The sequence below is a fragment of the Rhinoderma darwinii genome, chromosome 6, assembly GCF_050947455.1.
Source record: "Rhinoderma darwinii isolate aRhiDar2 chromosome 6, aRhiDar2.hap1, whole genome shotgun sequence".
NCBI lineage: Eukaryota > Metazoa > Chordata > Amphibia > Anura > Rhinodermatidae > Rhinoderma > Rhinoderma darwinii.
The window spans coordinates 55525198-55540232 of record NC_134692.1 but is presented as its reverse complement, the minus strand read 5'-3'; positions in this window follow the sequence as shown (position 1 = coordinate 55540232).

Here is a 15035-nt window from a genome sequence, read left to right as displayed (position 1 = left end):
GCGAGGTAACTTCACTCCAGGACGTCAGCTCAGAGAGGAGATTGTCCAGGACTAGAAGGATAAGAGGAAACGAAAAACACGGCGCCACATAGTGCAGGTTACCCAAGTTGAAGTGGATAGATGAGAAGAGTGATGCTCACCTTAAAACGATGTAAAATAAGCGATGGAGAGATAAAGTGCTGCTGCTGCCAGGACTCAAGGCCGGTGATTCAAGATGAAAGACCGCAAAGAATATGCTGGGTGAGCTGGAAAACAGAGTCTGCGAGGGCGCTGCTGCACACGGATGAGACCGAAGAAACAAAACTTCGGAGTGATGATAATAAAATGAATGATAGAATGATAAATAAATGAAATTTATTGGTAATATGACTCTCCCATTAAAAGCGGTTCCTAATAAATATCCCCATACCAACGGTTCTTTTGGGGGTGAACCACGGAGCTATTCACCCCGAAACAGATTTTTTAAGAACAGCCTTAGGAACAATAATCTTTCAAAACCTATTATAGATTCTGCTCACCGGTTTGAATCACCAATAGTTAGACGCACTATGGTTTCAGCACCTGTCTCCACTACCGTTTCCACTGTACCCAAGCCTACCAATGTCTCTATTAATACCATCTCGGCACCACCCACTAATTACCTTACTAAAGTACCTATCAATGCTTTTAAGGCTTCGGAATTGGAAGTTCGTCTACTACAATTCCAATCCACTATTGAAAATTCCTCCAACCCCATTTCAATATCCCTATCTCCCAATGAGTCTATTTCATCTTCTGACCATGGCATATCCCCTTCCCTCTTACAATTGTCCATTCATAACACCTCTGCTAGCCTTTTTGAAATGTCTCTACCTACTTGTACAGAGAATGTCGCTTCTGCATCATTGCCCAATGATGCATTTTTTGTTGCATCTGAAGCTGTATCTTTAGCGCCAGTATCCTTTTTGGACACTACCACTTCTTTTTTAGGACTTCCTTCCCAACTCACAATGCCACCTGTCACGCCGACTATCAACAGCAACGACCACCTCATTACTTACCTCATAAGTCCAAAAATTCAAACAATCACACATTTTTTTCCCTTGGTTCAAAAAATATCGACAAAAAGAAAATTAGATATAGAGGAAGAAGAGGAGGCCGTAAACGAAATGCCAACAAAAAGAACCTCACCAACCAATCTAAAGAAACATCGGACCAACTATTAAAAATCAAACTTTTCAACTTATCCTCTTATGAATTTAATACACATGAGATTAGTCTTCTTAGCAAAGGTCTCTCTTTTTGCCCTGTCTCCCCACCCAATACTTTTGATCTCTTCATGGACCTTAACCGTTTCATCCGTAAACTTACCTTAACTAGGCATTTCTCTATGTCAAAAATGGCCCCTACCGTTCCTGTACCGACTGCGATTCCTGAACCCTCCACTGCAACTATTCCTCAAGCAATTATTGCCACTAATTTGAAGCCTAAATCAAACTTCTACCCTCTGCACCACCAAGGTTCCTTTATAGAAACCTTTTCTGTTCTAGTAGGTAATGAACTTAGATCCCTTGACAAACCCATCAATACTCCTCATAATCTCACTTACCAGGAGAGAATTGCCCTGAAATCATTAGCCAAAAATAATACCATTGTGATCCGTTCTGCTGACAAGGGCGGTGGGATTGTTATCATGGATAAGGACAAATACTTGGATGAATCCTATAGAATTTTGGACGATAGTAGTTTCTATGTTAAATTAGCTACAAACCCGTTACCCATTCATATACCTAAATACGCTCTTCTTATAGATACAGCTTTCCATGAAGGGATCATCACCAAAAAGGAAAGAGGCTTTCTCAATGTGCCCTTCCCAAACATACCCTTTTTATACCATCTCCCCAAGGTGCACAAATCCATCACAAATCCCCCTGGTCGTCCGATCATATCGGGGATTGGGTCCCTTACTAGTAACCTTTCACATTTCATTGACACTCACCTTCAACCTTTAGTAGTTAGCCTTCCGTCATATCTTAGGGACTCCACCCAAGTGATTAGAGAACTCCACTCATTAAATGTCACTAATTCTATGTACCCCATCAATTTCCTTACAGCTGACGTAACTGCCCTTTATAGTAATATTCCCCACTCCAAAGGTCTAAAGGTCATTAGTTCTGCATTATCAACCAAAACCTGTATGCCAGAGAATCAAACTGAATTTTTAATTAAATGTGTTGACTTTATTTTAAATCACAATTCTTTCACTTTTGATAATAAATGTTATAACCAAATCAAAGGATGCGCCATGGGCTCAAGGTTCGCACCATCTTATGCTAATTTGTATATGGGACAGTTTGAAGATCAGTATATATATCATGATCACCCCTTTAAAAGCAAAATTTTATTTTATAAACGTTACATTGACGACCTCCTCTTCATCTGGTTGGGCAATGAGACTGAGGCTTCATCTTTTATTGAGCATTTAAATTTGAATAGCTTAGGACTGTCGTTTACACACACTTTTTCCACTCTGTCTATCGACTTTTTGGACCTGACCATTTCATTTGATACCAGAATTAATAAATTTACAACAAAGACACATTTCAAATCTGTTGATGTAAATAGCTACTTAAATTTCAACAGTGCCCATTACCCCCCATGGATAAAAAATGTTCCCTTTGGACAGTTTAGAAGAGTGAGAAAAAATTGCACAACTGACTCTGATTTCACAGAGGAATGTAACCTATTAGAAAAAAGGTTCAAGGAAAAGCATTTTCCTTTGAGTCTTATCAAAGGGGCACGTCATAAAGCTTCTCTATTATTACAAGTTTCGTGCATTAAGCAAGATATAGCAATTAAAAATAAACAGAATTTTAGTAATAATTTTATTACAACTTTTAACAGTGGAAACAAAAAAATCCGAGAGGTCCTTGATAAACATTGGTACATCTTGAGAAATGATCCCTTTTTAAAAACAGAATTACCTGATAGACCTACTATCACCTATAGACGATCAAAATCTCTTAAAAATATTTTAGCACCCAGCAAACTGAAAAATCCCATGGTACCTTGTTCCACTTTGCTTCCTAGGATTTTAGGTTCTTACAAATGTGGCCGACAGCGTTGTATGTGCTGTACCAACATAACTCACAAAGCCTCCACCTACACATCCACAATAACTAAAGAATCTTTTAATATCAACAGCTTTCTGAACTGTGGAAGCTCTTTTGTTATATATTTGTTGGAATGTCCATGTCATCTCCAATATATTGGCCGTACTACGCAATGTTTGCGGACCAGGATTAATAATCACAGATTTAACATAAATACTGGTTTTTTAAAACATAGTGTCTCTCGACACTTCTCCACTACACACAATAGTCAGTTTAGTAGTTTGCTCATTACACCTATAGAGCAAATTCCGCTCAACATCACCAATCGATTCAGCAAACTCAAACAACGTGAAAATTACTGGATTTTTAAAATGAAAACTCTCCAACCTGATGGCCTCAATGATGTTTCAGAGTCCACTCTTGATTAGTAAATGCCTTAATTGTTAATATAATATATTCTTATTCTTTTTGTTAATTGATTTATGATTCATTTCATTATTACATTATATTACATTATATTATATTATATCATTGCTGTATTGTTTTCCGTCCCGAGACCATATATTGTTGGTTCAATACATTTTATGCCATTTCTTGTTATGTATCATTAGTGTTTCTCTTTTCAGATCTTTGCTCATTTTAAGTTTTCTCATCCTTTCTCTTATATTATTAGTGGTCTTATTTTTTCTGATATATGCACGTTTATGTTTCCTTTTGAATATATTCATGACATATGGCCTTTCCTTTGGCCATTATTAGTATTAATAGTACCGACTGTTAATTACCACTTACCGTCCTCTCTAATCGTACATTTCATTATTTAGCCTTTTTGTTACACCCCCCCCCCCTCCCCCCTCTTAATTTGACATTCTCTCCCATAAATTTATTGCTATTTATCATTTCGTTCTGTTACCAATTATCATTTACCGGCTGCCGACTTTACAATCGGCCACATAGCGTATTACTACACCATACCATATATATTTGTTCACTAGTTTCATACACATTACTGTTACTCTCAGTCTCTTAGTAATGTTCTCAGTTATGTTTTTGCATTCTAATTTTATACATGAGACATCACAGTCTTCCAATTTCGTTGAGCCATTAATTATGTTTTACCGGCTTTTGCCGACTGAGTTCTTTAGAGTATATAAGGATAGTTCTTACTACCTCTCTGACACTCCTGATAATTGTGCTAGTATGCGGACCATTTATATATTATATATTCATTTATATTGTACCCTTTATCCTTAAAATCACTCTCACTATCTGCTACTCGGTCCTACTTTTTATAACTTTTATTCAGTTATTACACTACATTATGTACATAGGTTTGCAGATCATACTTTACGGTATTAGCTTGCTCACTTTGCCTAAAGTTCTATCCATTGACGTTGTCACCCCTTTTATTTTCTTTTTATAGCTCTTTCTTGGGGTTTTAGAATTATTGCCGACTATTTGTCTTTCTTTTAAACGTCATTTTCTGGACCAAAAAACGTTATTCACATACCACATATCTGTATGTGTTTTATATCTATACATTTGTACCAGCATCTAATTTTATCTGTTTATTTCACGGACGGCCATTCATCAGGTTCGGCATCCTTAGCGATTCATTCCGTGCTATTACTTTCATTGTTCTCATATTCCCAGTTTATGCATTTTATCTTTCCATTTTTATCATTGCAACTATGTTTATTATATGTTCGTATCTCATTATCATTGTTATTTGTCATGTTTTAACCTTTGAACTCTGACGTCATTAGAACGCCCTGTCCTCGTTCACATTGGCGGGTTTTTTCCAACTTTAACATTCTATTTAAACAGTGATTTGTGTGCTTTCCTTCATGACCTGATGAAGATGCCGGTACGGCATTGAAACGCGTAGTCATATTACCAATAAATTTCATTTATTTATCATTCTATCATTCATTTTATTATCATCACTCCGAAGTTTTGTTTCTTCGGTCTCATCCGTGTGCAGCAGCGCCCTCGCAGACTCTGTTTTCCAGCTCACCCAGCATATTCTTTGCGGTCTTTCATCTTGAATCACCGGCCTTGAGTCCTGGCAGCAGCAGCACTTTATCTCTCCATCGCTTATTTTACATCGTTTTATGGTGAGCATCACTCTTCTCATCTATCCACTTCAACTTGGGTAACCTGCACTATGTGGCGCCGTGTTTTTCGTTTCCTCTCCTCCTCGCATTATGCGAGGCGTCTTTGACGGCCGATCATTTGAGCTGTTCTTCATTGAATTCAATGAAGAACGGCTCAAATTACGTTTCAAAGAAGTGCCCTGCACTTCTTTGCCGAGGAAGTCATTTTACGTGTCGTTGTTTGACAGCTGTCAAACGACGACTCGTAAATGACAGGTCGTCGGCACAATACGTCGGCAAACCTATTCAAATGAATGGGCAGATGTTTGCCGACGTATTGGAGCCGTATTTTCAGGCGTAAATTGAGGCATAATACGCCTCGTTTACGTCTGAAAATAGGTCGTGTGAACCCAGCCTGAGGGTATGTGCACACGTAGTGACCAAAAACGTCTGAAAATACGGAGCTGTTTTCAAGGGAAAACAGCCCCAGATTTTCAGACGTTTTTTGAGCAACTCGCGTTTTTCGCGGCGTTTTTGCGGCGCTTTTTACGTCCGTTTTTGGACCTGTTTTCATTGGAGTCTATGAGAAAACGGCTCCAAAAACGTCCAAAGTGTCCTGCACTGCTTTGACGAGGCAGTCATTTTACGCGTCGTCGTTTGAAAGCTGTCAAACGACGACGCGTAAATTACAGGTCGTTGGCACAGTACGTCGGCAAACCCATTCAAATGAATGGGCAGATGTTTGCCGACGTATTGGAGCCGTATTTTCAGGTGTAAATCGAGGCATAATACGCCTCGTTTACGTCTGAAAATAGGTCGTGTGAACCCAGCCTGAAGGAACACATATTGAATTAAGTAGTAAACAAAGTGTTAAACCGGAATATGTTTTATATTTTCGATTCTTCAAAGTAGCCCCCTTTTGCTTTGATGAAAGCTTCGCAAACTCCTGGCATCCCCTTAATCAGCTTCATGAGGTAGTCACCTGGAATAGTTTTCAACTAACAGGTATGCCGTGTCGAGTTGAATTTCCTGCCTTCATTATGTGTTTGAGACCATCAGTTGTGTTGTGCAGTTAGGATTGGTACATAATTTCATACAGTGTTTAGCCCTATTCAACTACTGTTCTAATCCACGTTATGGAAAGAACCACTCAACTAAGTAAAGGGAAACAACAATCCATCATTACTTTAATACATGAAGGTCAGTCAAGCCGGAAAATTTCAAGAACTTTGAATTTATTCTCATCAAGTGCAGTCATAAAAAACATTAAACGCTATAATGCAACTGTCTCTCATGAGGACCACCCCAGGAAAGGAAGACCACGGCCATGTTCACACAGGGCAGATACACTGCGTAAAAGTACACAGCGTATTCGTCCTGGAACCCACAGGGAATGCTGCCCGAAAAACCGCGCCAAATTGTGGTACAGTTTTTCGGGCACAATGTCTGCTGCAGAAAACATTGGTTGGAAAAAAAAAAGTTCATACTTACCAAGTTCTCCGTTGTCATGGCGATGCATCCCACTGTTGTCCGTGATGTCCAGTCCCCTGGGATGTTGCTGCAGCCCATGTGACCTCAGTAGCCTGGATGGAAAACAGAAGAAAGTGTCACTATGACAAAGCCTGGGTGGTAAGTATAACATTTTTTTAATTCATTTTAATCGAAAGAAAGCTTTTTTTTTCTGAGTTGCAGTTTTTGCTGCGGAATCCCAGCTTTTTCACCGCAAAAATCGCAACATTTGCTATTTGTTACGGGTTTTATTTCCCCACTTTATTCAGTAGGGAAAACCTGCAACAGAAAATAAGTGATTTCGAAGCATAAAAAGACATGCTGCGGATTAAAAAAAACACACTGTCAATTTATGAACTTTTTTGTACAGATTTTTTACACAGTGTGTGGATGATGTTTGTTCAAATCTCATCCACTCTGCTGCTACGCTGCAGGTTTTCGGCAATGAAATTTGTTGCGGAAAACCCGCAGTGCTTATGCCACGTGCAAATATACCCCAGGAGTTACCTCTGTTGCATAGAATAAAGGCCCTTTTACACCGGCCTACACTCGGCCGATGCAGCGAGCGCCGATCAACGAGACATCGTTGATCATCGCTCGCTTCCTCCTGTCACACGGAGCTATGGATGGGGACGAGCAGTCATTACACTGATCGCTCGTCCCCCTAACATTATTATCATGTCGGCAGCATGTTTCCCTGTTTACACAGGGAGATGTGCTGCCGACAACGATTATCTTTTACTTTTTTAAAACGATACGACCAGCAGATGATCGGGCATTTGCTCGTTCATCTGCTGATCGCTGCCCTTTTTACACAGGGCAATTATCGGCAACGAGCGTTATTTTAACACTCGTCTTCCCAATAATCGTCCTGTGAAAAAAAAAAAGTGGTTCCTAAATTCCCTAGAATTTTTGCGGGACGAGTTGTCAATTACGCAATTTTTGGGTGCATATAATATATTGATTATTTTCTATTCTCTCCTTAAAGAGGCTCTGTCACCAGATTTTGCAACCCCTATCTGCTATTGCAGCAGATCGGCGCTGCAATGGAGATTACAGTAACGTTTTTATTTTTAGCCAAGTTATGACCATTTTTGTAGTTATGCAAATGAGGCTTGCAAAAGTCCAAGTGGGTGTGTTTAAAGTAAAAGTCCAAGTGGGCGTGTATTATGTGCGTACATCGGGGCGTTTTTACTACTTTTACTAGCTGGGCGCTCTGAAGAGAAGTATCATCCACTTTTCTTCGGAACGCCCAGCTTCTGCCAGATCACGCTGTGACGTCACTCACAGGTCCTGCATCGTGTCAGACGAGCGAGGACACATCGGCACCAGAGGCTACAGTTGATTCTGCAGCAGCATCAGCGTTTGCAGGTAAATAGCTACATCGACTTACCTGCTAACGCCGATGCTGCTGCAGAATCAACTGAAGCCTCTGGTGCCGATGTGTCCTCGCTCGTCTGACACGATGCAGGACCTGTGAGTGACGTCACAGCGTGATCTCTCGAGAACACGCTGTGTGTCTGCACTGCCAGAAGCTGGGCGTTCTGAAGAGAAGTGGATGATACTTCTCGTCAGAGCGCCCAGCTAGTAAAAGTATTAAAAAACGCCCCGATGTACGCACATAATACACGCCCACTTGGACTTTTACTTTTAAACACACCCACTTGGACTTTTGCAAGCCTCATTTGCATAACTACAAAAATGGTCATAACTTGGCCAAAAATGCTCGTTTTTTAAAAATAAAAACGTTACTGTAATCTACATTGCAGCGCCGATCTGCTGCAATAGCAGATAGGGGTTGCAAAATCTGGTGACAGAGCCTCTTTAAGTTCATTAGAGATACCAGCTTCAGCAATCACAAATTAACAGCACCTCAGATCTCAACATCAACTGTTCAGAGGAGACTACGAGACTTCGGCCTTTATGGTTGAATTGCTGCAAAGAAATCACTACTCAGAACAACAAGAAGATGAAGAGAATTGCTTGGGCCAAGAAACACGAGGAATGGACATTAGACCAGTGAAAATCTGTACTTTGGTCTGATGAGTCAAAATTATAGATTTTTTTGGTTCCAACCGCCATATCTTTGTGAGACGCAAAAAGGGTGAGCACATGGTTTCAACATGTGTGGTTCCCACTGTGAAGCATGGAGGAGGAGGTGTCAAGGTGCGAGGGTGCTTTGCTAGTGACCCTTGATGATTTATTCGAAATTCAAAGAACACTTAACCAGCATGGCTACCACAGCATTTTATAGCGACATGCCATCCCATTTGGTTTCGTGCTTACTGGGACCATCATTGGTTTTTCAACAGGACAATGACCCAGAACACACTTCCAGGCTATTTGACCAAGAAGGAGAGTAATGGAGTGCTGCGTCAGATGACATGGCTGTCAATAGCGACATCGGCATTTAAGTGATTGACACAGAGGGAGGGGGCCCCTTTTGTACCCTGCGGGGTGCCGATGGTTGCTATGGCAACCAGGAAACCTAGTAACAGCTTCCTCGTTGCCAGGTACTGAAGCCTATTAGGTCCTGCCCAAGGCAGGACGTAATAGGCTTAACTGTCAGTTGTAAAATGACAATAAGGGTATGTTCACACACAAACTCAAAAACGTCTGAAAATACGAAGCTGTTTTTAAGGGAAAACCGCTCCTGATTTTCAGACATTTTTTTAAGCCACTCGCGATTTTCGCAGCGGTTTTTACGGCCGTTTTTGGAGCTTAGAGTCTATGAAAAACTGCTCCAAAAACGTCCCAAGAAGTGACCTGCACTTCTTTTTCGCGGCCGTTTTTCGGAACGGCCGTGTAAGAAAATGCCCCGTCGGAACAGAACGCCATTTTTCCCATTGAAATCAATGGACAGATGTTTGGAGGCGCTCTGTTTCCGATTTTTCGGACGTTTTTCGGGAGTTTACGGCCCAAAAAACGGCCGTGTGAACATACCCTTACAATACATTGCACTACACAAGTAGTGCAGTGTATTGTACTGGGGATCAGAAGATCAGATCTTCAAGTACCCTAGTAACTGTAAAAAAAAAAAAAGGTAAAAAAAGAGTTTTAGATAAATAAATAAAAGTTTTACGTAATAAAAACAATAATCGCCCTGTTTCCCTGATCAAGTCTTTTATAATTAGAAAAAAATGTAAAAAATTAAAGAAAAACTATACATAATAGGTATCGCTGCATTCGTATCGGCCTGACCTATAAAAAGATTGCACGGTGAACACTGTAAGGGTATGTTCACACGAGGGCATCCGTAACGGCTGAAATTACGGGGATGTTTCAGCCTGAAAACATCCCCGTAATTTCAGCCGTAACGGCATGTGCAGGCGCTTGAACGCCGCGTCCATTACGGACGTAATTAGCGCTGCTATTCATTGGAGTCAATGAATAACGGCTCCAATTACGGCCAAAGAAGTGACAGGTCACTTCTTTGACGCGGGCGTCTATTTACGCGCCGTCATTTGACAGCGGCGCGTAAATATACGCCTCGTGTGAACAGACAAACGTCTGCCCATTGCTTTCAATGGGCAGATGTTTGTCAGCGCTATTGAGGCGCTATTTTCGTACGTAATTCGGGGCAAAAACGCCCGAATTACGTCCGTAATTAGTGCGTGTGAACATACCCTAAAAAAAACAATGGCAGAATTTCCTTTTTTGGTCATGTTGTTTCCCTCACACAGCTCCGTCGACAAAAATATAAAAAAGTTATGGCTCTCAGGATATGGTGACACTAAAACATTATTTTTTTTTAGAAAAAAAGTGTTTTTATTGTGTAAAAGTAGTAAAACATATAAAAACGATAGAAATTTGGTATTTGCCAATCATATCGAACCGCAGAATAAAGTAAACATGTTGTTTATACTTCGCAGAGAACGCTGTTATCATTTATAAAAAACAGTGAGAGAATTTCTGTTCTTTGGTCTCCTCACCTCCCAAAAAATATTGAATAAAAACTGATCAAAAAAATCTCTTGTACCCCAAAATGATACTAATAAAAACTGCAGCTCGTTCCGTGAAAACCAAGCACTCACACAGCTCGTCAACGGAAAAATAAAAAGTTATGACTCTCGGAACGCAATAATGCAAAACGACGGCCCAGACTAATTTATATGTGCAACAGTTCCTCACCTAAAACCCCACGTCATCATTTGCAGCCCCCACTGGTAAACCCTGTAAATGCAGCGAAAACGATGACATTTTGGGGTCTGTGCTACATATGGGGCTAGTGAAGAAGCCAAAGATTAAGCAATGCTGGAGTGCTGATATTTTGTACAATACCACGGACACCCTTTAGAAGTGCAACTCCTGCCCCCAAAAATCTGGCCTGTGCATAAAGGATTGGTTCAAAGCGTACGTCACTATCCATGGATCATTAATTTTATTATTAATTTACCCCATTACTTCATCATACTATTATAACCTGATGTACTCCGCCCAGCTTACATATACCTTGATGTACTCCGCCCAGCTTACATATACCTTGATGTACTCCGCCCAGCTTACATATACCCTGATGTACTCCGCACAGCTTACATATACCCTGATGTACTCCACCCAGCTTACATATACCCTGATGAACTCCGCCCAGCTTACATATACCCTGATGAACTCCGCCCAGCTTACCTATACCCTGATGCTCTCTGCCCAGCTTACATATATCCTGATGTACTCCACCCAGCTTACATATACCCTGATGTACTCCACCCAGCTTACATATATCCTGATGTACTCCGACAAGTTTATATATATCCTGATGTACTCCGCCTTGTTTACATGTACCCTAATGTATTCCGCCCATCTTACATATACCCTAATGTACGCCGCCTTGTTTACATGTACCCTGATGTACTCCGACAAGCTTATATATATCCTGATGTACTCCGCCTTGTTTACATGTACCCTAATGTATTCCGCCCATCTTACACATACCCTGATGTACTCCGCCCAGCTTACATATACCCTCATGCATTCTGCCCAGATTACATATACCCTGATGTACGCCTTACAGCTTACATATGCCCTGATGTACTCCGCACAGATTACATATGCCCCCACATTATAAGCAGAAATACCAGTAAAATCCCAAACAAAACTACTACAAAGCAAAATCTGCGCTTCAAAAGCCAAATGGCGGTCCTTCTGAGCATGACAGGGTGCCCAAACAACAGTTTATGACCACATATGGGGTATTACTGTATTCTGGAGAACCCGCTTAACAATTTATGGGGTGTGTGTCTAAAGTGGCACAATCTGAGCACAACACATTGGGCACTGAAATAACATATCTGTGGAAAATGGCAATTTTCAATCTGCAACATCTACTGTGCACTAATTTCTGCAAAACCTTTGGGGTCAAAATGCTCAGTACACTTCTAGATTAATTCCTGGAGGGGTTTAGTTTCCGAAATGGGGTCACTTCTCAGGGGTTTTCACTGTACTCGTACCTCAGTGCATTACAACATGGCGCCAAAAAACAATTTTGTAAAATCTCCACTCCAAAAGCTAAATTGCGCTCTTTCCCTTTAGACCCTTGCCGTGTGTCCAAATAGTAGTTTACAACCACATATGGGGTATTTCCCTACTCAGGAGAAATTGTGTAACAGATTTTGGGGTGTCTTTTCTCCTGTAGTCCTTGTGGAAATGAAAAATTACGAGCTAAATCTATATTTTACTGGAAAAATTTATTTTTTTCATTTTCACAGCCCAATTCCAATAAAATCTATAAAACACCCGAGGGATCAAAATGCTCACTACACCTCTAATTTAATTCTTTGAGGGGTATAGTCTCCAAAATGGGATCACACCTGGGGAATTTGTACTATACTGGTACTTCAGGGTCTCTGCAAATGCGACATGGCGCCCAGAAACTAATTCAGCAAAATCTGAGATGTAAAATCCAAATGGCGCTCTGTCCCTTCTGAGCCCTGCCGTGGGTCCAAACAGCAGTTTATGACCACATATGGGGTATTGCCGTAATCGGGAGAAATTGCTTTACAAACGTTGGTTTGCTTTTTCTCCATTATTCCTTGCAAAAATTCTATGTTTTTTCAGAAAAAAAGTAGATTTTCATCTTCGCAGACTAATTCCAATAAATTCAGCAAAAAACCTGTGGGGTAAAAATGCTAACTATACCACTAGATAAATTCCTTGAGGGGTGTAGTTTCCAAAATGGGGTCACTTTTGGGGGTTTCCACTGTTTTGGCACAACAAGCCAAGCTTCAAACCTGACATGGTGCCTGAACTATATTCTAATAAAAAGGAGGCCACAAAATCCACTAGGTGCTCCTTTGCTTCTGAGGCCCGTGAATCAGTCCATTAGCACACTAGAGCCACATGTGAGATATTTCTAAAAACTGCAGAATCTGGGCAATAAATATTGAGTTGCATTTCTCTGGTAAAACCGTCTGTGTTACAGAAAAAAATGTATTACAAATGAATTTAGGCAAAAAAAATGAAATATGGAAATTTCCCCCCTACTTTGCTTTAATTACTGTGAAACGTCTAAAGGGTTAAAGAGAACCTTTCACCTCCCCAAACATGTGCGGCTGAGTGCAGCAAGTAATGGGGAGGGCTGCACAAACCCTGTCTCACGTAGAATTATTTTTCTAACTCCCTCCGTTATTTACATATCGGTGCCATTATATTTGGTGCCCGATATGTAAATAAGACCCTGATCAGTCAATGGGGTCTTTCTAGCTAACTAAAAGGTAAGGGGGCGTGATGTCTCCGCTCTGACACTGTCCAATCAGCTACGGACAGTGCCAGGGCGGCTAGCGCTGTGTTCTCTCCTGCGAGAACACACAGACTTGGTGGTTGTGCTGCAGATAGCGTGGGCGCGCACGTATGTAAGTAGATCTCCTCGTCTGTTTCTTCTCGTCTATTCTCGTTCCGTGGTGTCTGGAGTTGCAACGTGGATGTGCGAGCGAACGGCCGTGTGCGCATGCGTGAGGGCGCGCGCACGCTATCTGCAGCACAAACACCAAGTCTGTGTGTGTTCTCGTGGGAGGGAACACAGTGCAAGCCGTCCTGACACTGTCCGTAGCTGATTGGACAGTGTCAGAGCGGAGACATCACGCCCCCTTGCCTTTTAGTTAGTTAGAAACGCCCCATTGACTGTTCAGGGGCTTATTTACATATCGGGCGCCAAATATATGGCACCGATATCTAAATAACGGAGGGAGTTAGAAAAATAATTTTACGTGAGACCGGGTTTGTGAAGCCTTTCCTATAATATGCTGCACATGTTTGGGGAGGTGAACGGCTCTCTTTAGGAAACTTTCTGAATGCTGTTTTGACTACCTTGAGGGGTGCAGTCAAAATGGCGTGTTTTATGGAGGTTTCTAATATACAAGGCCCTCAAAGCCACTTCAGAACTGAACTCTTCCCTTTAAAAATAGCATTTTGAAATTTTCTTAAAAATGTGAGAAATTGCTGCTAAAGTTCTAAGTCTTGTAACGTCCTAGAAAAATAAAAGAATGTTCAAAAAACGATGCAAACATAAAGTAGACATACGGGAAATATAAACTAGTAACTATTTTGTGTGGCATTACTATCTGTTTTCCAAGCAGATACATTTAAAATTAGAAAAATCATAATTTCTTCAAATCTCTAAATTTTGGTGTTTTTTTTTTTATAAATAAGCAATAAATTTATCTACCACATTTTTACACTAACATAAAGTACAATATGTCACGAGAAAACAATCTCAGAATAGTTTGGCTAGGTAAAAGCATTCCAGAGTTATTACCACATAAAGTGACACATCTCAGATTTGAAAAAAAAATGGGGCTGGTCCTGAAGGCCAAAATGAGCTTGGTCCTGAAGGGGTTAATGCTTTTTTGTTTACTACTTAATTCTATGTGTTCCTTCATAGTTGTCACGTCTACAATATTATTCTAGAATGTAGACAAAAAACAAAAGCTTATATGCGTATGTGACGCCTTATACATAAGAACAATGGGTCAAAATGGTGGTAGACGATATGAACTCGCACTTCTCAATCAAGTCCAGCCTGTATACAATACTTGCTGCCTCCGGTTCTCTAACTCCGCCCTGCACTGGCGCCTCCTCTGCCTTCTCTACCAATCATCTGTCGGCAGCTATAGGTGCCTTACGGATAGGGGAAGCCTAGCGACAATATATCTATAATTTTTATTAAAAATCATAGCGGTTATCATTACAGGCAATATTAAGAAGAGGTTTTTATATGAAACGTGTGTACAGATTATATTTCGCCTGTGCCCCAAACGTTTACTTTCCTATTAAAGGATAAAACCTTATGCTCCCCCACATGTTGAAGTGTTATGGTATTATCCTCCCCTTTCCCCGCCCTCAG